At 39.2% G+C, this 27,294-nt stretch overlaps 1 protein-coding gene across 4 annotated transcripts in view; it reads right to left on the bottom strand.

Annotated features, from left to right (window-relative positions):
- Window positions 1-27,294, bottom strand: part of PALM2AKAP2 (PALM2 and AKAP2 fusion) — a 280,261-nt gene that overhangs the window by 241,308 nt on the left and 11,659 nt on the right. The gene's annotated exons all lie outside the window — the stretch shown is intronic.

Genomic DNA, 27,294 nt, shown 5'->3' with positions numbered 1-27,294 from the left:
AAGAAAAAAGATAGGATTTGACTGGTATTGGCTTAATATAGTCACATTTCCATAGCTCCACAGAAAAAACATGCCTCTCTTTTTTTCTTCTGCCCTCTACACTCCTTAAATATGTCATGCAGCCACAGGACATTGTAAAGCTCAGAGCACACCTGTGATCATGAGAGGTGTAACGGAGATGCAGAGAGCAGAGGAGTGGGAAACAACTAAACAGTGCTGATCGTGTTCTACAAAGCAGGTGCTGATTGTAACATTTTGACAAGCATTGAGAAATTTGTAACTCTTCCATTAAGAAGTAAGTAAATAAATCACAAAGACTTTAATCCGGTTTCACACATCCAAGGTGAAACACTGATTCCTTGTGCTAGTTTTCCCTAAACAAGCTCCTGGTGAGCAAAAATATTTTTGTCTTGATGAAAACTTAGATCAATATCACCAAGTCTGATTTTAGCACAATTTATTTTTCCCATTTAACTGCTTTTATTGTACCTATGATAGACATTCCCCCCCAAGCAACTAAAACTTCCCTGAGAGATGGAAAGTAAGTGGAAAAAAGAATTTAAACCTTTTGCTGTGTAAAGAGAACAAAGTGGTCTTACCAGTCAACATGGAATAATGGCCAGAGTCTGTAGGGAAGACACCAGCTCAAATTGTGATAGTTGAATCCTATCCAATTTTCTGCTTGTTATTTTCAAAGTAATGGTAGAAAAGACCCCAATGAAGGAATTAATACATAGAGCTGGGCTTTGTGTTTTAATCCTTACAGTCCATTTGGATTAGCCAATTATTTTGGAGTCTCAGGAGTTCACAACAATATGTTTTCACTGGAGGCTTCCTCTCTTAGCTTGGGAACGTGGCAGCTTGCCTACCGAATGAGAGGCTTTCAGGGTTGACCTGTGCAGCACACTGAATTTCCTAGTGCAACAGTGCTACGCTTAGCGGCTTTTCTCCGCGGGGCTTTTCTGTTGCTGAAAAATGCTTCTTGTTCTTTATGAGATAAAGTTATTAGCATAAAATTCTTTCTTCCAGCTTTTGTCTGACAATAGTTGTGAGCTAAGGATATTCACATCCTCTGTTACTTGGGTATCTGCTGACACAAGTACAATTGCTGACACATTTGAGACTACACTTCTGTATTCAAGATAAAAATTGCCTTGCTTTATGCCCAAGGGAAAGAACAAGATAAAGTTCCCAACAAGCACAGAAGGAGTCAGTATGGGAGCCTGAGACCTACTGGCTTTTAGCTGTCATTATCCTTTCAAACTGGTGATGCTAATGAGATCATATTCCAATTTACCAGCAAAGCATCATTCTGGCTAAGTTTTCTTTTCTCTCTGAAAAGGCTCTAAGGTGTCTTGTTTTTTAACCATCCTTGAAGATCTAATACATTTCTACCTTGTGAAGACTGACACAGGTCTTAGGGGGCATCAGTGCTACTTTTCAGTAGGCTGGCAAGCTCTCTGCTGAGCCAAGTAACTCTATGCAGCTGCTGGACATGCCATTCCTGCAGCACCACGAGGTTTCTGTCTCCTCTCCAATTCGTGAGGGGAACTGTGTTACTCGAGTGAACTGTGCTCTAGAGAGCCGTAGTGATCAACACAATCATGACTGCGTGTCTATCTGCTTGACCAACAGGCATGCTCAGCGTGCAATCTAGGTGCACTAAGAATCCTGCCCAGACTCGGCCCTGGCTTCTTGCTTGTGTAGACATAAAAGAACTGGCTTGATCTCCAGCTAACATCTGGAAAGCTTATTAAATCTGACAGGTGTAGGATCACATGCTCTGACACTGAACCTTAGTACTACATGGAAGTCATTACCACCACATCATTCCTTCAGATCAGGCATCCCAACATTTTGTTTGTGAATAGGAAAGTAGTTGTTGGGAGATTTGGCTGAGCACTGCAAAAGGAATTAATCTGCCAACCATTCTCCTGCATCATCAAAAACAGAGACCACACTGGTCCCAGCAACTTGAACAGACCCCACAGCAGCTTCCCACTAGTTTGCAACGTAAATAAGGTGGCTTGGGAAAGCAAGTGAAGTCTGCAGCATGTGTCTGCAGATCTCTTCAGTCACTAGATAGCCGCATGTTCTCAAAGCAGGCCACCAGTGCTGAGATCAGCAGGGGCTGTAGATCATAGGGGCTTCAGGTCACAGAAATACCAGGAAGCAGATGAATGCACAGCATCTGTTCACTGCACTGATGGGAAAGACTGAAGGAAGTACAATAAAGAAACACAATTTAGATCTACCTGCTTTCATGCTTGTCTCCAGACTTGCTGTTTATTTAAATTAAATACCTGTTCAGGGAAGCACTTCATTATGAAACCATAATTTTGTTTACATAGCTTATTACTTGGTGTTAATCTCAAACAGCATTTCACTTTTAACACTTTGAACTGTGTGAAGAAATGGACCTATTAGCAAGTGGGGACACACTACGGGAGCAACTCTGCAGTTACTTTGCCATACATTGCCTATACTAATACTTCATTACAGCAAGGTGGCTAGAAAATGCCTGGATCAATTTACAAATGGGAAAATTTCTTCCATACTGTTGAAGGTTGCCTTGTTCAGAAAACTGTCAGGATTTCTCTGATTTGCATCCTTGGTGTGAGGTGTATTTGACAATTCACAGTTTCAGCCTATCTCAGGGACTAATTTGACTGTTGTTTGCTTTGTGCAGGTCTTCTGAGAGGGAGGGGGTGAAGCAAGAAAAAATTTGGAGTTGGTCAGATCTCATACTTGGCTGACATACCTGCCTTGTTTAAAAACATTTGAACAATCATTTGAAAAGCTTATTAAATGGCAAACAATGTGGTGAAAGCACATGTGATGCAGCCACCAGAAGAGGCTCTTGTCATTGTAGCGTTAAGGACGTGGGCTGATTTCTGCCTCTTCTTGCCTGTCTCCTCCAGTCAGAGCAATGTGAACTGTACTTTTAAACTCCAAGACTGCCACACAAGTACAATTGAACTACTGATGTGCAGTTCAGCTGCCTCCACTTATGTCTCCTGTGGTTCTCTGCAATACGAAGCTTCTCCCTTCTCCCTCTGTTGCATTATTTTATAACTTCAGCTCTCAAAACAGCTTCTCTCCCCTTTCCGTGGAGCATTTCTATCAGTACTGTTCTTCTGTTCACCTGAAAAAGCATCTCTGCAGCAATTCTTTTTCCAGAGGAGCTGTTGCAGGGAGAGGATGCAAGTATAGATGGGTCCCCTCCCAGAAGTCAGAGTCTTTCTTCCCTTTACTCCATCCTGACTTAGAGGGCACACTATTCTGCATAGTTGAGCTTCCTCACTCCCGGGCAGCTTTATCTCTGCAGCTCCTCAGGGAGGTTTATCACCTTTCCTTGAGGCTTGATCACTTTAAGCTAGGTAGCTTAGTCATTTTCAGGGATTTAAGCAACATTAATAAAATCAGTTAGTAATGATCTTCTATGGCTGTCTTCAGCCTTCTGCTCTGCATGTCCCTCTAGAAGTCCCTACTCAGGGATCTGTTTTTTTGTGCAGCTCTGCCTGAAATGTGTCCCCCTCCCTTCCCTTCCCCTCCCCTCCCCTCCCCTCTCCTCTCCTCCCCTCCCCTCTCCTCTTCTCTCCTCTCCTCTCCTCTCCTCTCCTCTCCTCTCCTCTCCTCTCCTCTCCTCTCCTCTCCTCTCCTCTCCTCTCCTCTCCTCTCCTCTCCTCTCCTCTCCTCTCCTCTCCTCTCCTCTCCTCTCCTCTCCTCTCCTCTCCTCTCCTCTCATTTTCCTTTTTATAGAAAGAGATTTTACACTGCTGCTCAAATTCATCCCTTGGATAAAGGTCCAAAATAGAGCCTGTGGACAGACCATTACAGTTTTAGATGTAGATCACACACTCTGATATTCTGAAGGGGAAGGTAAAAGCAGATGGTCTAATCTCTTAAACTGCGTGCAAAATATAAGTGATAACACAATCCTAAGGAGCCTACTTCATCTCCTATCCTTGCAGCCTTTCTGTGGTCAGAAAGATGTACAAAACAAAGATGTCTGATATTTCAAACAAAAAGATCATAAGAAACATTTTCAAAAGGTCAAAAATATTAAATAGTGTTGGCCAGGAGTGATGGAAGGCATCACATAAATATACTCATCTACTTCTGGCACTCTAATATAAGGTCACCTAGTAAACCTGTATTCCACCCAATATTTGCTCCATGCTTGTGCTAGATTAAATAAGCCACCATAATTTCCACTTTGACAGTACAAATCTGTTAGTTTGCATGCTCTCTGCGTTTAGCAACATCATGACAGTATGTTTCTTCCCCAAAGCTCAGTCAAAATACAGCCTCTGTAGAACTGACTCTTGCATTAAAAGCACTTGTTTGAGAGACATCCTTTGTGTTAAAGAATTTGGAGAACAGAGAGATACATTATAAATTACGTTTTAATGGGATAAGAAATATAATATTATGTGACAAACACTGACTGACTACATTAAATGGCATTGACTATTACGTCGTTTGAGTACAACTACCAACTCTCAGATCCTCATCCCCTGGCCTGTGCAAGGAATCAAATCAGTCACCGACAGTTTCTCTACCTGTTCAAAGACATTTTGAAGTGACAATAAGTGATCAGAGAAACGAGACAGCCTAGGATTGGGAATAGAGATTTAACGTGCCAATGAGCATGAAGGTACATGACATCATTTTGTTGCTTATTTAACTCACTTGAGTACAGTGGGCTCTTTAAGCCTTTGGTGGCCAGGTTACTCCACAGCTTCTGCGGCAATGCAGTCTTAGCAGAGCTGACTCCTACAGCCTACAGAGTAGAAGCATGTGATTTCTAGATACTGCTACTGGCAAACCTCCTCAGAGACACTGTGTTATGTTGATACAGTGCTCATGCTCTCTACCCTCTTTTTTTTCAGTGACAGAGCAAGGAAAAGAGGGGGAAAGAGACTATGACAATTCTACACCTACCTGACAAGGATGAATGAGGTGAGAATCCTAACTTGCACTTTTATTTGTTTCAATCTAAGCTAAAGCCAGCTTTGCTGAAATCTACCTAATGTTTTTCATCTCTCCACATTTTCAAGAAAATGTTGGCTCTACACTGAACTATTTACATCTTCTATATGAAGTTAATTAAAGGTTGATAGCTGTGTCATTACCTGAAAATATGGATCATTGCAGAGCCTGAACAGTAAACAGTTACAGGCTGAGGAACAGTTCTGCATGGAACAAACTCACACTCCTTCGTAGAGAAGAGGGTCCTTGCAGGAGGGGACATGGAACTAAAAGCCTTTGTCCCCAAACAAAAGATATATCCCAAAATTTTGTAGGGATGACAGCATATTCTGGGAAGCCTGTTGGGATTTTACTTCCAGATATAGCAGAGGAGATAAAAAGAAAAGACTAGAGTTCTTCTTCTGGATTCCCATTCCCTGCACTTTAGTACTTGTATGATATGTAATTCAGCTATCCCTTAGAAACAAGGAACCCAGTGGAGGTCTTTTCACTCAGGTCTCCGTGGAGCATTAGCCCTGCATTAGCTTCCACAGACAGGAATTGCTGCACTGCATAAGACAAGCAACTCCTACAGCTCAGGCAGAATAACGCCTAGCTGCAACTCCCCACAGGATGAGGACCACACGGTCTCACCACTTAGTGGTGAGAAGCACCACTAAGGTCAGATTAGAAAGTTACTTTATTTTTGCTCATATGGAGCTTGACAGACTTGTGTTCTAGACATATAGTGTAAGAGTGCTTCAATATTTGCTTTGTGTGAAATGATTTAAAAGGACAAAACTAACTCCATCCTTATTCACTCCTGATAGTCACTCCTGTTTTTTTCTGATGGACTGTCTGGATCTCGAACTGCAGACATAACACTACTCACATTATCTTGATTTGACTTCCAATTGCTTCCCTGCTGAAGACTTCAATTAGTCTGTCAGATCCTTGATACATAGATAGTCATCCTGTTCTGCGTTTGCACAAAATTTAACATAAGGAGGTACTAGGTCTGTTATGGAGTCTGTTATGTGTTATAGCAACAGTATCATGGCAGTCCTAATTGTTATGTGAAAGAGTTTTTACAAACAAATACAAAAGTATTTACAAACCAAATAGCTTCCAAAACCAGGAATCCAAATGGATAAAAACTTAGCATTTTTTGAAAACCACCATTTCCTTAAATTCTGGCCAAGCAGGTCTGTGATCAGATACTTGTACTAGTATCTTGCAGAGCTGAACCACTGTGTTCCTTCAAGAAGAAATGAGAATGTGCCTTCTTCTTTCCTGCTGTCATTTCAGTATGTAAGCTTTGCAAAAGCTCAAGGAAGATCACATAGTGTTTTGTCATTAAACCCTAACCATATCTGGCTCTTCTATAGAAGCTCAGATCAGTGTTACTGATGAAATCAAGATGTTTTCTAACTGTCAGGGGAAAGATTCCTGAGGTGGTTGCTCAGAAAAGCCCGGGGAACTAATTTTCCACAAAGACCTGCTCAGGATTTCTGGCTTATGTATATGTTGATCTTTTCCTGTTGAAGGACACAGGTTTTCCACCCTACTAATCCCTAAAAGATAACATAACTTAAAGAAAAAAAAAAAAAAAGTAGTACTTTAAGTATCTCATCACTGGCATTTTCTAACGGCTTTGCTCCTCTCCCATTGTCTTGAATGTGAACAGAATGAGGTCACTGTTTGCACATCTGCAACACATGCTCTTCCAGTAAATGAGAATAAACTTTACAGACTACATCACCGATCTGGCAAGCATCTGCCTACTGTCCCACTGAAGCCATCTGGGATCCACTTGTGACAAGGGTCAGCTTGACTGGAAAATCAAGGGGGGAAATAAAAAGGGTGAAGAAAAAACAAAACAACCCCAAGCTCACAGGAGTAATAGATTTTCCTCATTTGTAAACTACTGTCACAGCAACTGCTTAAAAATGACAAGCTGTAAGACTACCTACCTAAGAAAAAAAAAAAAAAAAAAAAAAAAAGAAAAGAAAAGAAAAAAAGAAAAAAAAAAGGAAAAGAAAAGAGGGCACAGCACCGAGTTGTTACAGAAAGCTGAGTTAGTTCTGAGTTTTGCTTGACAGAGCATGCAGCGTCCACTGGAATCTGATCACAGCATGAGTAATGTCATGATGCTACTGAATTGCAAGCTTCACATCCTAAAATATGGGGAGTTTCCTAGCCATTCCTGCATCCAGGCAGGGACTAATCGTAGCCCAGTTCACAGAAATGTTCTAGCAAGAAGACAACTGAAGACTTACTGCAGAGTATCTTGTTCTGCTGGGTGAGCAACAGAGACAGAAGGTGAGGTGCCATTGATCAGTGCATTGATCAGATCTGCACTCTCCACAGCCCTGAAAATCAAATCTACAAAAACTCCCTGCTGAAGGAAGGAATACACAAAAGGAGCTCTGCATCTCCCTTTTGCTGGCAACCAGCTTACAGCAATCACATGGACTCCCATGAGCATGGATGGACAATGAGGAATGCAAGTAGCAATAAGTAATATTGCAGCACTACTTAGGGCAAAATGCATTTTGTAATTTAGACTATTTACTCACATTATCCAAAAAGAGGGCCTGTGGATGGTAAGATTTTTTAATTTACTTTTACTAGGTGCTCTCAGGGCTGTAAGCATCACAATATCTAGGATCTTCTTTTCAAGAAAGAAAGTCAACATATTTCTACACAAAACCTGGCTTGTGCTTCTTCTCTGGAAGAAAAACCAGTAACTTAAATAAACCTCTTCCTGCTCACCTTTGTGAGCAAAAGCACTTAAAGCAGTCTTTACTACTCTGGAAGAGAGCACTTTTGTTGAAAGATCCTCCCTGCCCCCCTCAAAAACAAGTAACAGAATATGAGTTATACATTGTACAAGGATGATTTTTAATTGAAGATTAGGAAAACCATACTCTTCCAAAGGATGCCTTCAGGTTTGAAATCAGTTTTGTTCTGTCCTGTGATAGCCATTAGTCCAGTCACACAGCACTCTTCGAGCTGCTAGCCACAGCAAAGCAATGCTAACAAAAAGAGAAAGACTTCGTCTAAAAAATTTCATTGTGTCCAGACTCTGTTACACAATCATTATACGATCTTTTCCTTCAGAACATATTAAATACGGATCTTACAGTCCTTGCTTGCAAAATAATCATTTAGCCCAACTCTCCAGAGCACATAGTCAATCATCTGGCTATATCAACTATGAACGAGAGCTGCAGACAGCTGGAACAGAACAGAATCTCGGTTGTCACCCACAGAAAGACAGGACTTTTCCTCTCCATAATATTCTACCCATTTTCTTCAGGAACTGACAGAGAATCAGGGAGGAATCCAGAATAGAGTAATGCATCACATCAGGGGCTCCTGTGTTTCAGACTTCCAGACTTGAATTAAAGCAGATTATTCTGCTGCAATCACTACTAACAATTGAACCCTTTGTCACTTCACTGGAACAGAAGTACACCCCATAGCATAACTTGTCATTTTACTCCAGATCATGGTCTGCCAGGATGCCATGGCAATGCAGGTAAGGAGAAGGGCTTAAGGGGGTCTCTTACTTTTTTTGTACAACATGTTAACGTCTCGGAAAGTTGCACAGGATGAAAACAGCCACTGGTGTATGGGGGGCTTGCACTATGAACATTGCACAGCAGGGTGGCTGGAGGGAAGAACTCAGTGATAACAAAGGTGCAGAGAATTTGAGCTCCCAAGTGGAGGCAAAAGAGACATTTGAGCTCCCAAATGGGGAATCAGGAAGGAAATTCTGATTCTTGGACTCATGATTTCTTCTCTGGTCTGCTTTTTGGACTGCACAACACCTCACTGTTCCTTTCTTGCAGATAAGATTCCATTTTATCCTTAATAAATATAATGGATGCATAAAAGCAACAAGTATAATTTCTTCTGAGTCCCTCCCCAGATTATTCTTCTTTAGGAGCTAATGTAGTTAACCATGGTGGAATATAAAATAATCATCCATAGAGTCTGCTTCCTGCAGTTGGTTTAACACCTCTGCTGTTTTTAACACTATCTTGAAAACTGAAAATATGTTTTGATAAATATGCTGTCTTTTAAGCAGGGCCATAAACAGAGAATCAATGTATTCATATTAAAGTCACAAGAATCACCACATCTGAGCCACTGGAGGGCAAAGGTTTCTGCAGTGCATGTTTTCCGTTTGTTAGCAACAATTCATTCTATTTGTGTGAGGCAATCAAAAGATTAGGGTAAACTTAGATTGTGCGTATCCACAGTTTAAGTACATTGATAGGGTATATGCGTGAGGTCTGCACGTTACTGGAAGATCATTGTTCAATTTCCTGTAACTAGCTACAGTGAGAGCTGGATAATCTACAGATCATATAGCGCAATTGCCTTCTGGAAGGCATTTTGTGAGCTGGAATTATCAGCAGCAACCTCAAAGACTGATTACAAATTTCCATCATGAAAAAAAATCCTACTCCCATCAGCAAAATAGATTCCTATTTTATGTCTTTTGTATTCCAAGTCCTTCAGATTATGGAAACTGAAAGATGGAGGATACAAAATCACTTCTTAGAGTAAAATCTTCTGTACAGACAGAAAAAGACTGACAAACATAACTTGATTACAAACATCTATTCTACGGATCAAACCCCCAAAAAATCTTTTGCTGGAACCTCTCCCTCCTTCTAGTCTTCAAACAACACTCTATGCTCATCAAACTTATCAACAGAAGTAAAACTCCCATGGAAAAATGCACATTTCCTTGGAAGATGAGCATGTAAGAAGACAGAATGAACAAGTGACCAATACATGGCAAACAACACAGTCTTCTCAGTGGCCCACACCATAACTCCTTTAGTTACACTGAAATTTCTTTTTGGTATCTGTATAATTGTGTTACATAACTCAGAGCAACAGTTCATTCATAGCTTGAAGTTTACTCCTTCCTTCTACTTTATCTTAATCAATTCTTCTCTGTTTTTTTTTCCCTCTGGCCTTATCAAATGTCCAAAGAAATGTTGCCTCACTTGTTTCCAGCATGTAAACACTGCTGGAAACAAATGTATGTGGTCCTAGTGTAGAAGCTATCAGAAAAGATCTTTTGTTAAATTACATCATTGCTCTCCACCTCTAACACAGTTAACTCTAACACAGATACTTTAACACACTAAAGCACTACCAACTTTTTTCCAAAGCACAAAAATTGTATCATCTCCTTTTTATATAGGTAGAATTGCTTCCTAGTTTTATCTGTTTTAAATGCTGAGTAAAATGACTAATAGTTCACAACATAAGCCAATTACGCTGACTTCAGAGCACTGAACTGGAACTAAGTACAGCCAGATCCTGAATCACATTTTGCAAATGGATTTATAATGGTTAATAATAGTTACAACGTTTAAAGTAAAATAAAAAGTGGGAATTCTCTAAAATTAAAGGCTTTCAATTTTTTTAGTATATATTTAGACCATGGCTCTACTCTGAAAATACAAAACATTTGTGTTCCCTTGGGGCAGTGACGTAAACTAGCTCATGCTGAAGGGGCCACAGGATGGCGCCAGCATCCAAAATATCGCCGCCAGCCTAGCATTTCTTAAGCCACAAAAAAACAACCAAGGCCTTTGGAAGAACGCTCAACAGTCCCTTGGCAGCCTGCAACTCCTCTTCCATCTCTACCAAAACTGTACAGCTTAAAAGAAAAGTGACCTGAAACATTGCATAATATGTCACTTTATCATAGGTGCAGTCGAAGAACTTCAGCTACACTGAATGTCTTTCAGGATTTGCAGCCATGATCTTTTTTTTTTTTTTTTTTTTTTTTTTTATGATGTCGAATTTGAAAAAAAGCATTTAAAAAAATGAATGAATTCTGCTATCTGTTAGATGCAGCTCTCTATGCAATGAATTATGGGAGGGGGAATAAATGAAAGCAAAATGAAAATATCTTGACTTTCAAGTCATGCATTAGAAATAGTCTGACTGCTCCTGCTATGCTAATACTTGCAACAAACCCTGTAGTTTTTGTGGGCATAGATCACATTCAAATCTAGCTGAAATTATGCTGGACTGAAGTTAGTGAAGCAGCCTGCTACTACCAGTGCATCCAATGGAGTTGATGGAGTTGTTCATAGCAAACACGCTCAGCAATACTTGAAGAATCAGATCCTTTATTTTTATTGCAGTATTTAGACTTTAAAAGGGGGCTTGTTGTCTGAATCAGATTTGTCCTTTACTTGGGGATAAAAAGGAAAAACAAATTTTTTAATTGTTTTGTATCAACACTGGGACAGCCTGGAGATGTTAGGTTTGGGACATGTCTCTTGAATGATCAACACAGCATCTCTAGATGGTTGGTGGAAGTTATTCTAAATGTTAAGTCTGTGGAGGTGTTGTGGCAGACCTGACAACTTGCTTGAGTATGTCAAGAGATCAGGGTCTCCACCAGCTGCTTAAAATGCTAGGAGAAATCTGTTCTTTCCAATGAAATTGTAAGCTGGGTAGTAATCACACTATTCTTTGTACCCCATCACCAGGAATTCTTCACTTCACGTGACAAACTGCCTTACATTTAATGTTCTCAGTGCACATGTTAAGTCTAAGTCAATGGCACATTTCAAAGTGTGAACCCATCTTTCAGCAACTTCTTTTCCCATAAAGAGCCAACTGTAGGAGATAAAGGAGAAGGAAGAAAGGGTGAAAGAAAAGAGAGGTAAATAACAGTTGAAGCAGACAAAAGAGCTCTGAGTGTAAATGAAACACAGTTGGTTTACAGCTGTGTTCCCTCAGAAGGTAAAGCATAAGGGAAAATGAGATTGCAGTCACACTTGTGTTACTATTGGGATGGTACACCCCAATAGTGTCCCTAAAAATGATAACAAAAAGCCTATCAGCTGCCCACAAACTTGGTAGTTCTGAGACACATTGTCATGTAGGAGTTGGTAGATAGATGGCCACTTTATTTCCAAGTTATCCATAGGTCCCTGAGAGGCAAGAACAGCCAAGATACAGACTTCAAGAACTGTCCAGAAACATTTCAGATGAGGATTTTAAAGTAGAGACAAGGCTATTAAGGTGTGATACAAAACTAACTGGGCAAAAGGAAAGCTTCCCTCTGACTCTGGTGGGGCTTGAACCAAGTCTTCCCGCAGTTCTCTTAAATTCACTGTGCCAAAGCCTGGCTCTCTACTTTTTTCATCTCCTCCTTCTTGCCTTCCCACCTGATGAATAATTGCATGAATCTCCCTCACAGTGCACAGCAATTTCATCTTCACCCTTCTCTTTCTTTTCCTGGCCCACACATTGATGTCAGTGTCTGTATTTGTTGCTTCCTCCTTCCTATAATTATAATCAGAATTCATTGGGAAAAGATGTGGTGATTATCTGTTATAAAGCTTTAGTAATAAGTACCCTGCTGTTTGTCTACCCCACTTAAAGATGTTCTTGTGCATTTGTATAAGTCATTCTGGCTTCACTGAGATAGCTGTTTACATGCTGTTCTAAACCGGGCTATATTCTACAAATTGCGGTGACATTAAATCTAAAAACAAGCTCTTAGTGCCTGTGTGTTGCTGTCTGAGGCAACAACTGAAAAATAATAATATTTATTGAAGAGTAACTATATTTAGGACTCAAATATTGTTGCTACTATAACAGAAGTAGCAGAGAATTTTAAACTTCTGTGTCAGGAGAATTTCCTTAAGTCACTCCTTTAAGGAACTCTTTAGAACTATTTCTGAGGTGATATAGTTGGCTCTCTAATTAGGTTCAAATAGGACAAAGTCTAACAGTTAAAAAAAATCAAAAAGTGAAGTTATGAAACATAAGAATGTAATTTTTTTTTCCCACCAGGAGTATATCACAAGCCACTCTACATGCAGATGTCAACAGCTCCTTTGTTGCATTCCTCCCAGAAGACTCAAAGCTGGGAAAAGTCAAAAGCACCAACTTCCTCCTTCTGAAGTTATGCAAGAGCTTTTGAGATTTTGCTATTAGGAGTCTCATTTGCAAACTATTTATTCTGAGGAACATCCATTTCCCACATTAAGGTCAACCAGGGTTTTCCTTAATACAGTTGAATGATTGCCATCTCTGCTAGGAGGGCTAGGAAGGAGACGTGACTCTAACATCTCACATGGGCAAGTATTGTAGAGGCAGCCCCAAACCCAAAACCTAACTCAGAGCTTTTTAGTGCCAAGAGGAGTTCATGTCACTAAAGATGGATGATTGCCCTCTGGTAATTTCCAAACCCGTGATACTTATCTCTAAGCCCCACTAAACTTGTTGGAAAAATGTCTGGATTTTCTTCCAATAGGAAAAAAAAATTACCCTTATGCTAGTAACTTATGTATTTAGAAGATGAACTCAAAGGCTTTTTCCTCTGTGTCTTTCAGACTGCTATTACTGTGTGTGCAGTACATCATATGATAGCAAAATTACGCAGGTAGAACCTGTGGTTTCTACCGGAGACAAGCTTGGAGTCTTGCATCCACTAAGAATATTTAAATTAAGCTAGCTGATTGTGGAATCACCAAAACCACTTACTTTAAGTTGTTTCAGAAAGGAAAATATATAGTGAGATCTCATTAACTTAATTTCTTTGTAGCAAGGAATTTAATCCATATGGGGCTGGAAGGTTCTACATGAGGGAAAGGTATGGACAATATAGGTATCAGGGCTAGTGCCAGACATGTGGAAACAGAAGGGCTTGAACTGCCCTGTAACCTGACAGAAACAGCCAACAGTTTTTGTGAGAATGTTATGTGCAGGAGATATCTGTGGATACAGAGGTGATTATAAACATATGCTCTCTACCTGAAACACATTTCGTTATGAATAGTGATAGCCCCAAACCTCTTTTTGCTATCCAGCTTGAGTCCCATTCTTAAAAAACAGTAACAAAACAATGAAGCAAATGCAGAGAAAGGATACCTTTTTATCAGCTATATCAAGCTTCCTCTACTGGTCCAGCTTTGCAAATAAATTCCAGTAATTTAGCAAGTCTGTGCAACACTATCATCCCTGTTTTCCAGGAGCTCATAATATACATAACTCTTTAATCTGTCTATCTCAGCTTCTGTTGGTAAGTTTTCTTGTTGGGGCAGTCTGCAATTTTCTGGCTGAGGGTACTCAGGAATGATTGATGCACACATCTCTTTCCAGCAATGCTTCCAATTCCTTTTTCTACACAGAGAAATGGATAGCATTCCCAGAGCAATGAAAGAAAATATTATTTCCTTTTATAGTTATCAAGCACGTCATGTCTGTTTTATCACTCTAAATTTTTATATGTGAACAAATGTTATCCATAAAAAAAGTCTTCAAAATAAGATTTGATAGAGATTTTCAAAACTATTAATTCAACCAATGCAGAACATGCTAGATATATTTTTCATGAGACTTTAATGCCAGGGGTCCTCAAGTCTCACCTCCCAAAGCAATAGACATGTAGGACCTATCTCTCAGTGGAGATGAACCAATGGGCACATATTCGCTTTCCAAAGGACTACTCTTCTCTAGGACACTACCATTCTCCATCTCCTTGCTACTACTTTTTTTGCCAGAAGTGACTTCTCTTACAGCAGAGCCAGCATAACACATCATATCAATGCTCTGCATCAATGCTTCTGATTAAAGTCAGCCACGTGAGTTTAAACAGAGGTAACAATGGGTTTTTGCTCCACCGGTTGTGTTGTGGAGGCAGTGACCTCTAACCAAGGGTGGGCCACCAGCTCCTGTAGCTGAGCCTGGAGCAGATTTCTGAAAACACTACTAAACACTTAAGCTACATTTGCGGAACATGACTTCTGTTTTTAGTACACTAAATGTTCTTGAAAATAGTGATCCTCTGCAGGTCTTTATTCAATGTTTATTTACCTCAGTCAAGCATATCATTGGCCCTACCACTTTTATATAAGCATTTTCTCCATTTTGGTCTAGCTAAAAAAGATCTTAAAAGCTTGTATTATGTTTTTCTAATTATTTTTTTTTAAAAAATCTACCTCTTTTATAATACAGCTTGAGCATATAGTAATCATACATACATCTGTAATCAATATTTAACACATATCATAGTCTCCTATGCAGTATATGTATGTACTGTAGTTCATGCATTTCCTGTGAGTCTATATGACATAGGAGGATTACAAGGCCTGCAATTTTTCCTTCTTCACTATCACTATCACTAGATCGGACAGTGTATTCAGTTAACCCATGCTATGACAGGCAATAACAGCAGATGACCTAATAGATTTTACTTAATGTTCCTAGCAGAAGCTGGCATCCTTTTGAAATAAGCCAGTGACTATAATTTGAAACGATATTTATAAGAAAACATACTCTCTAATGCTTCAATAGCCTTAGCAGAAGAGGTACTTCAAGCACACTCAGCACAAAAACTGCCTAGCCAAAATAAATATGAGATCTTCTGGGTGTATTTGCATATTTCATTCCTGCAGGTAACATAAATGTCATGTTTGTTATTTTTCATGAATACTGTAGATTTAAAGCAATCAACCTTTCTTATATCTTATTTCTAGTCTAGTCTACCAAATTTTACTTTCATTATCCATTGAATTTCAATAAAAGACTTGATTTTCTAGACTGCATAATATGCATTTTTACTAGCAGGTAGTCCCTATCTAACAAGAAATAAAAACTGCATCCAAAAAGGGACAAAAATTCCAACCCACACCACCATCAACATCCAAAATATTGCATATTTCTGCCTTTCTATGTCCTATTGAACAATCATTCTCGGCTAGCCACTTTCTCATGGATCTCAGTCAGCATATACTATTCTACTTTTACAGCATGTTTTAGTTTCTGTATTTGTCTTGGAGAGACACAGATTGGCAAAAGCTGACCTGCAAAACAAACAGGCCTGTGGGTGACATGCAGCCCAGAAAGCTAATACTCTGTTTCATCACGTGTACTTGCACTGCATGGAAATTAGCTACATGGCCATCTTGTGTCAGGGACAGACAATGCAGAGCTATTAATCATAACACTTTATGCCTCAAGTAGGAGTCACTGTAGAAATTGTTTAATTTTTTTTTCATTAAAGCTATTCTGCAAGTCATCTTTGTATTTTACATTCTCAGAATGTTTAATCAAATAGCAGTTAGAATTAAGAAATATTTTTTATAAAAACAAAATATTTATGCTGACTTAAATGAAAGATAAGGTTTTACTTTTCAGATAATGTCTTTATTTTCCTTTGTTTTCTGAAAGGACATCTTTGAAAACCAGTGAAGTGAGAGGCAGAGCGCTCCTGCACTCTTATTGTATCAAATCAACAGACCACACATTTTAGTTCAGGAGCACACATAAATTATATAGCCCTTTCTCAAAGCTGTGCAAAATAATGGAAAGAGCTGCAAAGAATAATTTACTCACTTTTCCATAAGTTCCTAGAAAGGACAAATAGCACTTCTTTTTTTCCACCTAGTTAGCAACCTTGTCTACTATATATTTTTCCACACAGAAACATCCTCCTTCTCCATTTCCTGATAGATCCTTTGGCTGTTTGAGTATTCCTATTAAAGATTTTCTTGTCATGGTTTCTAAAATAAAGTCAGCCAGCTATGAATGGCAGTGACTTAACTGGATCAACATAAAAAGAAGCAACCCAAAACAGTCAAATTTACTCAGCTGTATGTTAAATACTATTTCTCTTCTTGCTCTACTGTGGCTCAGCCTCTAACACCTAGCAGAACTGCAGGCATGACTGAAAAACCTTTTGGGCATTGGTTTCCAGGACATGGCATTGGGACAGAGTGCTGTAACCATGTGCCAACAAAAGCAGCTCATAAGGCTCTGCTTCATGACACCTCTGTGTCCAGCACTCGTAATCCGGAAGAGATATTTGATATTGCAGAAATGCTATGCTAAGAAAGAGAGTAAATACTAACGTTTGCCAGTGGGTGGCTAGAAATGGTTGCCGATGGCATGAGTTTTTAGACAAAGGTCAGTTTGCATTAGGCAAGCTCTCAAACCAGCACTGTGAGTGTTTTTATTCCCCCTAAATGTGAGTGGAGGGAGCCCACTCTGACTCTTGGCCAGAAACCAGCTTGAAGAATAGGTGAAGTGTTGCTAAAGACTTTTTTAGGCTGCCCTTGAGCATCCTAAGATAGATGAGCGGAGAGTCGCCTTGCTTCCCTGTGGCAGGTAATTAATAGCAGCTATCTAGCATTTAAGCACACAGGGTCTCCACTCCTAAAGGAGAATGAAGCCTGGTGCCTACTGTTTCAATAGGAACAGAGAACTGTAGATCTGGATAGAAATGCATATGCAAGAGCGTGAGTTTTCCTTATCGCCCAAAGATGTCTAAATGCTGGGAAACTTGCCGTGCAACACCCAGTTATATCCACCTCTATTGAGGAAGGAGAACATTTGAGAATGGCAATGCTAATTAAAAGTGTCAAATAGTGTCCCCCCTTCACTTGCTGGAGTAATATGTTGCCAAAGCAAAGGTGTCTTCTTCTGTGTAACTGTTGACTATTCAAGTAAATTCTGATCTGTGCTCTTCTGTCATACCATCTCACTTCTGTTTGTCTTGGATAAACCAAAACACCATAATTTATGTCTATTTCTCTGCACTGGCCATGTAGCATAGATTGCAGCACTAGTCCTACAGAAAGTGGATAGCACCATGCTTGATCAGACTGCTCTGAGACACAGCACGTTCGAAAGTCAACTCAGAATCATATAATAGGTGAGGTTGGAAGGGACCTCTGGAGATCATCTAGTCCAACCTCCCTGCCCCAGCAAGGTCACCTACAGCATGTTAGACAGGGTTGCACCTAGGTGGGCCTTGAAGATTTCCAGAGAAGGAGACTCCTCTCTGGGCAACCTGTCCCAGTGCTCTGTCACTCTCACAGGGAAGAAATTCTTCCTCATGTGCAGGCAGAACTTCCTGAGGTTCAATTTCTGCCCATTGCCTCTTGTCTTGTTGCTTGGCACCTCTGAAAAGAATACAGCCTCATCCCCTTGACACCCTCCCTTCAGGTACTTGTACACATTGATAAGATCCCCCCCCAGGCTTCTCTTCCCCAGGCTGAAGAGGCCCAGCTCTCGCAGCCGTTCCTCATAGGGCAGATGCTCCAGCCCTCTGATCATCTTCGTAGCCCTACGCTGGACTCTCTCCAGTAGCTCCATGTCTCTCTTAATATGTCACGAACATATCATGTCACATGTTGCTGTGAATTCAGTCTTCATAGTTCATTATTCTGTATTACAGCAGTGCCTGTAATTTCTTGTTACTGTTGGCAAGGCACTTCAGATAATAGCAGTTATCCTGAATCTATAGCTTCCACTACAATTTCTTGTACAGTGCATGCTGCTTTTTCCCAGAACCCTGTTAAATGCGCTAAGATGAAACAGGCCCTACAAACTCCAAGAAAATTTACACTGATATTTTATTCTGGTTTTAGATACAAGTGATGTCTTTTTCTACAGAATATAAGAAAACATTACACTCAGTCCCACCACCTCCATCTCCCTTTCTGAACACACAGGTTTCATGCAGTGTTGTCATGGCTTCCTGTGACATTTAGCCTACTGTTCAAAATACTCTTTGATTACAGAAAAGCTGAGGATGAGGTGGCTTCTCATGGAGAAGGAGAATCCATGCTCCATTAGGAAAGAGAAAACTCTCCGTGAACAGCACGAGAAAGGTATTTATTAACTTGGGTTACCTCTGTGCATGCACAAAGCGATCTAATTTGTTGCAGGAAACTATTATTTCTCCTGTGATTCTATATTGCTCCTATGTCCTTGCATAGCCTATCAAAAAATCTGTTAAGGAATCTAGGGCAAACCAGTTGTTTTCTAAGTCATACTTGAAGCCAGGTTATATTTCGCTATGCTAAATCAGTATTTTGAGAAGGAAAGGAAGAATGCCTTCAACCTATTACAAAATGATAGATTAGAGTAAGGAGCAGAGTGCACATGTGTCACTTAACAGCACATTTTTTATTTAAAAAATCACAATTATTGCCACCATTTATTTGATGGGCAACATAAGTGGGTTTTATGAGAAACTTTAGAATTATTTTAAGGCAATAATGAAGGATATCTGTACTAGACACTGCCTTTGTACTACAGTAGTATCGAGAAATATTGTACAAAATACCCTATACATTCTACAAAATAGAGCATAAGATTTGTTTATATTTACTAGCAGATTTCTGTCTGAAGACATAAAGTAATGTTTGCAAATATGTATACCCTCCATCACTGCTACAATTCAATTATGGTATTTTGTCCTACAAAGGCTATGTTAAAGGATGACATCATGAAAAAAAGCTTATGCAGAGTGTAGCTGCAGATCATCTGTCTGAACTTTGCACCTGTTCTCAGTGTGGGTCTCAAAGTGCAGATTTTTAGTATTTATGTAAAATCTGCCTTCCTAGATGCAGATCTCATGCTCTGTAAACCTGCTACTACTAAAGGCTTCTACCTGAATGTCACTGTGGACTATGCACAGAAGAAACAGCAAATAGAGTGGTGACCAGCTCTGTTTCACCAATTATTGTGATTTTATAGCATGTTTCACAATGTCTATTTTTCTTAAAATCTCACCTATAGAGTTATGTGAATACGTGGGAGTCTCTTGCTAACCAGTAGGAACAAACACTCCTCCTGCATTGTGCCATAGTTTCTGTCAAATATTTTGCTTTCCCAAGTGGTGGTAACATTATGATTCCATAGTTCCAGTTCCACTTTGGTGTCCATCAGATAGTAAAGTCTGATCATTTTCATCAGATACTAGCTTATTTTCTAAATGAATAATTTGCTATGAACCTGAGATGAGTCAGTAATACATTGTCACCAAAAAACAGGCTGATAAGTTTAAAACACTAGAGTTTCCAAGTAAGTAACTGAAGGTACATTAAAATTTAACTCCACTCAAATCTATGTGGTTTTGTTTTTCAGCTGTCCATAGCCTTTCTACAAATCTTTTGTCTCAGTTTACAATCAAAGGTGAAGACAGTAGCTTCTGGAAAGTTTCCCCTCCCTTTTCATTTCCTATAACCATGAATGACTTAAAGTAGTGTTTATGATCACAGCAGTGAGTTTGCCAAGAATTTCCCTCTGGAATAATTTACTCTTAAATGTGATGCAAAAAAATATTTAGGTGGTAATTGCTATGGATGGTTCTCATCTAAAATACATCTTGTAGCTGACTCTGCAAAAACAGAGTGGTCCAAAGAGACTCTATTACAGTGAAAAGAAAGTTATTGGCATGTAAATACAAGAAGACTAAATCTTACTTATTGTCTTTAAAAGGAAAACTGAAAGAATCAGTTTCAAATGCTGATCTGAGAGCACAAATGTCAGCTTTGAGTGCAGTAAGATTTCGGAAAATAGATAAACTGCAGTCTTGGAATTTGCATGCACAGATAAACAGTATAAAAAAAAGAGACCTGAAAGGTACAGGTGAATCCAATCTGTTGCATGTTGCAACAGGTTTGCCTCACTATAGGAAAACATGTTTAGAAGCAAAGGAAAAGCAAGAGAAATATATGCAAGTACAAATTTGTTTCCCTACCTTTGTTTCTAGGCTTTATTTCCCTTGCTGAGGAAAACCTGTTGCAACATGCAACATATTGGACCTACCAACAAGGAGTTTATTGTAAAGACACACTGAGAGGCATATCATGAACATATAACCCTTCCTTCTCCCCAAACAACAATGAGGGAGCCACAACAGAGACTGTCTTTTCAAGGATATATCTTTCACTGATATCTTTCCTTGCTGTATGCTGTATGCTGAGTTCTGAAAAATCTGCCCAAAAGTATGTATGGAGATAGTAGCTGTACAAGCTACTTATTTTCCTTCTCAAAGAGAAGGAGAAAGAAAGCATGGTGCTCAATATTAGATTTTTCTATAGCAATGATTTTTTGGCCAGTGTACACTGATAGTCAGTGTTTTCTATAGCATATCAAGCCAGGCCCCAAGTGGAATCCAAACATATTAGCCTCTGATACATTAGGCAATATATGCAAGAGATTACTTTCCTTGTCTCCACAGTGGCCAGCTGTTCTGCTGGAGCCCAGCATGGGACTCCTACATTGGTTATTTCAAAATATTTTCAAAAATACATATGAAGAGAGAATTGAAAAAAAAAAATCTAAGCAGATCAGTCTGATAATGAAACAAGGCACAAGAAAGGCAAACACAAGTTCTATCACAACCACAAATACTTTATCATCTTATGCTTGATAATGACATGCAGAGTATGGCCCAAAATTTGGATCTGCATGAACTCATTACAAAGGGAAAAAGTTTAGTAATACAAACAAACTGCTAATGGAAAGGCATGTTCTGGTGCATATGTAGCATTCAGAGAGAATGACAATAATACATTTACCTTCTGTTTACAACAATGCTCTTAATACCTCTGAGACATAATTCTTCTTTTCTGATATATCTTACAGAGTTTTTACCAAAAAATTCTACAATAATGATCTTTCTTGCAGCCTTGTGGTAAACAACTGGCATTCAGAGAGAATATAAATACTAATAAAACATGACATTTTTACCATGGTGCCTCATACTGCTTAATGTGCAAATGCATCTTTGTTGCGTAAGTAGCTGGCTGATAGTCCTGATAACTGGCAGTACTGGAGAAGGCTCTCTTCCCCCCAAAATGCACACGAGGAAACTAGCACCGACCTGTTCACCCTTTCGGCTTTCCTCTGTGAAACTTGACTGCTTTAAAAAACCTCAGAGTTTCCCACTATGTGTCCAAAATCACAGCTTGAAAGGCTGAGACAAAAATCATCCATTCCACTGTCACAGTTCTGAAAATACAAGCCACAGAAAAAGTTACGTGATTTGTAATGTCTTGGACAGAACTGTTCTGTATAGCTAGAAGTATTTCCATTTATGCTTCTCTTTCCTAAAGCCACTCTATCAGTTCAGAGTATAAATGATTTTGCTTTCTAAGGGCTGTTACTTGTCTGGTGAGATAATCTCTGGATGAGTCTGTGAACTAAACTGGAACAAGAGGGGTAACTGGATACATCGATAGGTTTAGTAACTGCACAGAAGGAAAAGTTGGTTATTTATTTCCTAGCTGAATCATACTAGATTTTGAGGAGATACACCTGTCTTGTTTCCTGTCTTAGAAATAAGGAAAAAGCATGAGGTATTCATAAGGGTAGGCTACATGATGTATTCTGTGCACTTGTGTATCAGCTTCTTAACGCTGTCTTTGCAAAATGTATTACCAAAACCTGTACTTATAACCTATATCCTGCAAGTTAAATGAGCACATCAGTAACAGTGCTGGGGGTTATCTGACTTAAAGGGAAAATCACAAGGTGAATAGGACTGGATCTACTTTCCTACCCTAGCTTCAAATGCCTCTTGTGTCAGAGTCAGCAGGCAGACATTCAAAACAGATCCTGGTCTTGAAACCTCTCTTAAGTATCTCTGAAAGTGCATTGATAAGGCTGCTTGTGTGCAGGAAAATGATAAAAAAGGAAACTGGTACATGAACTGATGGCCCATTCTGTAACCAGTGTTGAAGAAGAGCACTCTAGCACATGTTGAAAGATGAAGAATATTGTTTTCTATGATTTCGGCTAATTAAATTGTCTGAAAGCTCACAGAAGAAGCTCTGCAGAAGGCTTTAAAGGGTTAGAGCATCCTGCAGGCAATAAAACAGTTAAGAAGACTCCTGCACTCTCATGGAGTCACTTTGCATTGGTAACAGAAGCATTTCAGTTGACTCTGGGTCTCAGAGGAGGGTGGGAACCTCTGAATGGAGCAGGAAGACAGCTACAGTTAATGAGGACATATCTGTGGGGTATCTTGCTAATGTGATAGTTGAAAGAGCTATCTACAGGGTTCAGCTTGCTGCATGTCCCTGGGTAAATCATTTCACCTTTCTGTGCTCATTTCACATCTCTCCTTGACCCCTATTCAGCTGGAGGCTGATGTTCTGCATGTGTTCACTATTGTGCTAGCACAATGGGGCTTAAATCTCAGCTGGCACTGCTCTAATGCCAATAATGAACAATAGAGATTTCTTCTGCCCATTGCTGGATCAGAAAGAAAAATACCCTGAAAGTACATAAGTACTCAGAAGGTACATAATGGGGTTTCCTTTGCCTTCCTTTTAGTTCCATGGACTGCTGGAGACAGAAAAATAAAGATCAGGAAATCACTTGTGTCTGAGGCCCCATCTTCAAAGCACCATTCAGGGAGGCAGACACAAGTTTAAGTGGCATGAATAATGTCATGGAACAATTCAGTGACAAAGCATAAACTGAATCTAAAGAGTTTTTTTCTCCCATGTGTTTTTTTCACACGGCCAATGGTCTGTTCTCCAGTGGCATGTCCTCTGTTCCTTCTGATTGAATTGATTTGCTTCGTTCCTTCTTCCATCACTTTTGCATAAGAGCAAAACAAACACAGTAACACTGATTAACTTAATTTTTAATAGCACAAAGGCCAACAATGAAATAGATGTTCGAAAGGAAAAGTAGGTACAGTTTTTCCCCCATCAAAATATATGAAACTTGTGAAACTGGTTAGATACCTCAGGAAAATGCTTAACTTCTTACCTATGAAGTATTCTAACTCTCCACAGGATAACGCATTTCAATAAACATCTGACCTGTCATAATATGGGTTTATTTTGGATGTCTGATAGATGTAAAAAACAAATGCATTAAAATTTCTTGAGTTTTACATCAACATGTGAGGCACTTTGGAAATATAAACTATTATCAAAAATCTTTTTGCTGAAAAATACAGCCTTTGAAAATGTCCCATGCCAACCATTCAGAGTTAGTGGATACTTTTGACAATTTTGGTTTTACTCATTATGTGTCAGGAAAAAAACTGCGGACATAGCTACTCCTTCTTACAGCAGCGGAAAAAAAAAAGAGGTTGTGACTTTTTTTTGAATACCATATTGCATGTAACCCGTGAAAAAAAGATAATTCTGCAGGCAAAACACAGCCTTTGGAAGAAATCGTAAGTAACTTCATAATTCACTTTCTGAAACAGCTGTGACTTTGTGTTGAGTTTACCAAGGGAACTAAGGCTGTTTGGCATGTAACTTTGAGAATCAGGCTAGGAACTAAAAGATACCACACACCACAGGACAGTGAAGAGACAGCTGTGCTTCTTCTAATTACTCTGTGCTGAACTTGGTGCTGCGATAACCAACCTGCTTCCACTGCCTTTGCGATCTGCTGTATACCCATTTCAGGAAACATCTGATTTGTCACATAGCTTTTGTTTTTGGGTATCAGGCAGACCCAAAAACTAGATGTTCATCCGTGTCCAGGTGTACTTTCCTATGCAGTGCAGACATAACCCCAAAAATGGCAATTATCCTTTCTGGGCCTTTTAGCAATGGTAAACATTGCCAACATTTTTTAGATGGAACACATTTCTAGTAAGCCTTAAAAAACAATGCAGATTGAGTTTCTGAAAGACATTAACACAGTCATTTTTCAGACAGTGATGCACTTTATCGTAAAAGGCCCCAACTCGTGGACCAACCAGAAAAGCCCTGCATTTCTTAATTAACCAAAAGAGCTTTCTTTTAAAGGGCAAAAAACATGTTTAAAACAAACAGTTAAGCTGTCAAATCATAGGCCAAAGTGATGTATGGTATAGTTTAAACCTCAGGACATAATTGTTGCCACAACAGAATAGGAGGTGGTCACCAGTTTTGCGATCCTTGCATTTCAGGAAGTACCCAATATCTGCAATTCTGCATCATACATAGAAACATGTAATATATGAACAGTATATCCATAAACAAGTCAATCATTCATTGTTCATGCTTTAAGTGGAGTTTTACTAAGTTAAAAAAATACTGTCGAAAAAAGAGAAGCTACTTGAAATGCCGTGTAATACAGAAAGTCAACAGAAAAAGCCATCTTTGCTCACTTTCTTCAATATGATGTGCACAGCATTAAAATGTGGAAAGAAAGATAAACTTGTAAAGCTGTGCTATATTCTGAGCACCTGCTGCCCTATCTTAATGCATGCTGAAAGATTTCCCACATATACAGGTCAATATGTAGCCACAAAGAAAAAGTGTTTATGAAGCCACAGTTTCTAGGGGCCCTTGACAATTCATTTCCCCTAAAAGTCCTCTGATAAATTCTTTTTTCAACTCTAAAATATTGCTGTAGAATCTACTCCAAAATTTCCTGCAGTGCAGCCTTTGATGAGCCTCATAGGCTACTCGGAAAAAAGCTAGGCCAGAAAAAGAGAGAAACAATGAAATTCAGTAACAGTATTGTCCTGATTCTTTTCACTCAGCATTATTTTATGCTAGTTTGAGGGTCTCTTCCCCATTTGATTTTTAGCTAAAGCACTAGGGAAGTTCTAGCTTGTTAAATCTTCAAAGTTTTGCACCTCCCAGGATCAACAGAGAAACCATAAAAGCAATTTCCCTGGAAATCAATGCTCTTTTGATTTTTTCCTCCCTCTTCTTTCTCCCCACGCTGAGCAAATCAAGATTGTTATTATCTTCTGTTCTCTTTGCAATGTTTTTAGCTAGCAACAGAAAAATCACCTGTCAGAAGAATGCTTCAGAGGCAAAAGTATCTCTTTACAAACTCCAGAAAATGCACGGGAAGCTTATTCTAGCAAAGGTTATTAAATATTCAGAGTCTTGGTAACATCAAGAGAAGCAGGAAAGAGTAATCAAGAGAAGCAGGAAAGAGTAATCAAGAGACCCAAGTTCTCATAAGAATTTGGCACCCTTTTAACAAATGAGAGTTGGTGGAGTCTGGAAGCTAGACACCCTTTTTATTTGAAAAGCTGGACTTTTAATAGGCGACTTTAGTCACTTTTTAACTACGCCTCTGTGTTAGTGATAAGAGCATGTGACAACAGCAAAGTATGCATCACTCAGATCTAGAGGACTAGTGAGTTCCACTTACTTCTATTTACCCAAAGCTGTGTCACTTGTTGTTCTGGAAAATCTGGCTTGGATTTGTGGTCTAGCTCACATCAGACCTTTTATACACTGATAATAGCACACAGTAGTCAGGAATAATACAAATACATATGAGGATAATTGTTCCTGCTCTCTATTGAAATCAGATGCAAAATTGCTATTAACTTGTTTGGAAGTAGGACAGGGCCCCTACTGAAACTGAACAGTGTAGAGACTGGTGATCTAAGTTCAGTGAAAGCAAGAATATTACAAACTCAGACATGATCATGTTACTAGGCTTATCTGAACTCCAGTGACTAACTATCCACACAAATAGGTGGTGGAAAATTCAAAGCAAACCATTCAAGCTTCCCAGTTCTTCCACTACATTTGAATTAAATTATTCTCTTGGGTTTACAGGTGTGCATGTGTCAACTGCTGAGTCGCAGAGAAGCACTGTGCTTCATGTCTCAGACTGGTTGCAGAAGAATCCCTTTATGTATAAGCTGTTATAAATGGGTAACTAAACAATGTCTGAGAACAAGTAAAAATACTATCAGCCAATTCAAAGACTAGAAGGACTATTGAGTTTCTCTCACCCTGAAACAAGATCAGCTAAACTTTGGTATTTTCTTCAGTAGGCTAGACAACTCCAACTCATTCTGCTGTTCCTCAGAGATCATTTTGCTAGACTTATGATTATTTCTCCTGGACCTTCCTGTTTCTCCAGGACTCTACTCTATTTGATCAATGTCTTTTTTGAAGAGTAACATTTATGACTGGTCTGAGCAGAGCAGAAAGCCAACTTACAAGCAGCATTCCTTTCTACACATGCCAGCCTCTCTGCCTTTTTCGTGACGCAAGAGATCACTGAGTCATGTTCAACTGTTTTTCAACTATATTCCTCCCATCTTTTTCTTCAGAGCTGATATCCAGTAATTGATTAGTATTAAGAATCTCTCACTTATTTTAAAGATATAATCTGAAAAGGTTAGTAATCTGTCAGTATTGTTTTGTACTCTACTTTTTATGTTTATTCACAATCTCTTCCAGCCATTCACAGGTTATCATTAGACTGTGCTCTATTTAGGATTTAGGTAGTTCATGGAACACTGTCTAGAACCAAAACAAGGCCAGACTAGGGAGGACACTGTTTTGTGCAGGTTCTCATTTTCACAGTGAATTGCTGGTATATATATACTCTTGATTTAGTCTTCTATGCTTTTGTACATATCCCTTTACTTTCATCTGGGCCATGCTTCCATAGGGAGGCATCTTCTAAGTTAGTATCTCACCTCCTTGTTTTCTTTCAATTGCTTACTTTCAGATGGTTTGAGTATATTTCCAAACCTCTTGGAGATCTGAAGATACACTGATAGGTCTGGGACTCCCCATCCCT

Source organism: Rhea pennata, chromosome Z (assembly GCF_028389875.1).
Source record: "Rhea pennata isolate bPtePen1 chromosome Z, bPtePen1.pri, whole genome shotgun sequence".
NCBI lineage: Eukaryota > Metazoa > Chordata > Aves > Rheiformes > Rheidae > Rhea > Rhea pennata.
Note: the sequence above shows the minus strand (reverse complement) of the source record. Positions and strands in the feature narration are given on the sequence as shown.